Genomic DNA, 265 nt, shown 5'->3' with positions numbered 1-265 from the left:
TTATATTCAAAAATAAGTTTTAAACTATTTTATGAAGAAATTATGCAATTGATTTAAAATTTTATGTGGATATTTTACGTATATAACTTACATCGAAATTATAAAAATAAGTAAGTATATATTTATATTGTTTTTTAAATAAGATATTAAAATTAAATAATTTTTCAAAAAATCGATGTTTTTTTTAATTTAAGTATATTTATTTGATTTTGATATATTTTTAAAATAAAATTGATATAAATAAAATTAATATGATTATAAATAA

This window comes from Apis dorsata, unplaced genomic scaffold, assembly GCF_000469605.1.
Source record: "Apis dorsata unplaced genomic scaffold, Apis dorsata 1.3 scaffold_1202, whole genome shotgun sequence".
Taxonomy (NCBI): Eukaryota; Metazoa; Arthropoda; class Insecta; order Hymenoptera; family Apidae; genus Apis; species Apis dorsata.
Note: the sequence above shows the minus strand (reverse complement) of the source record.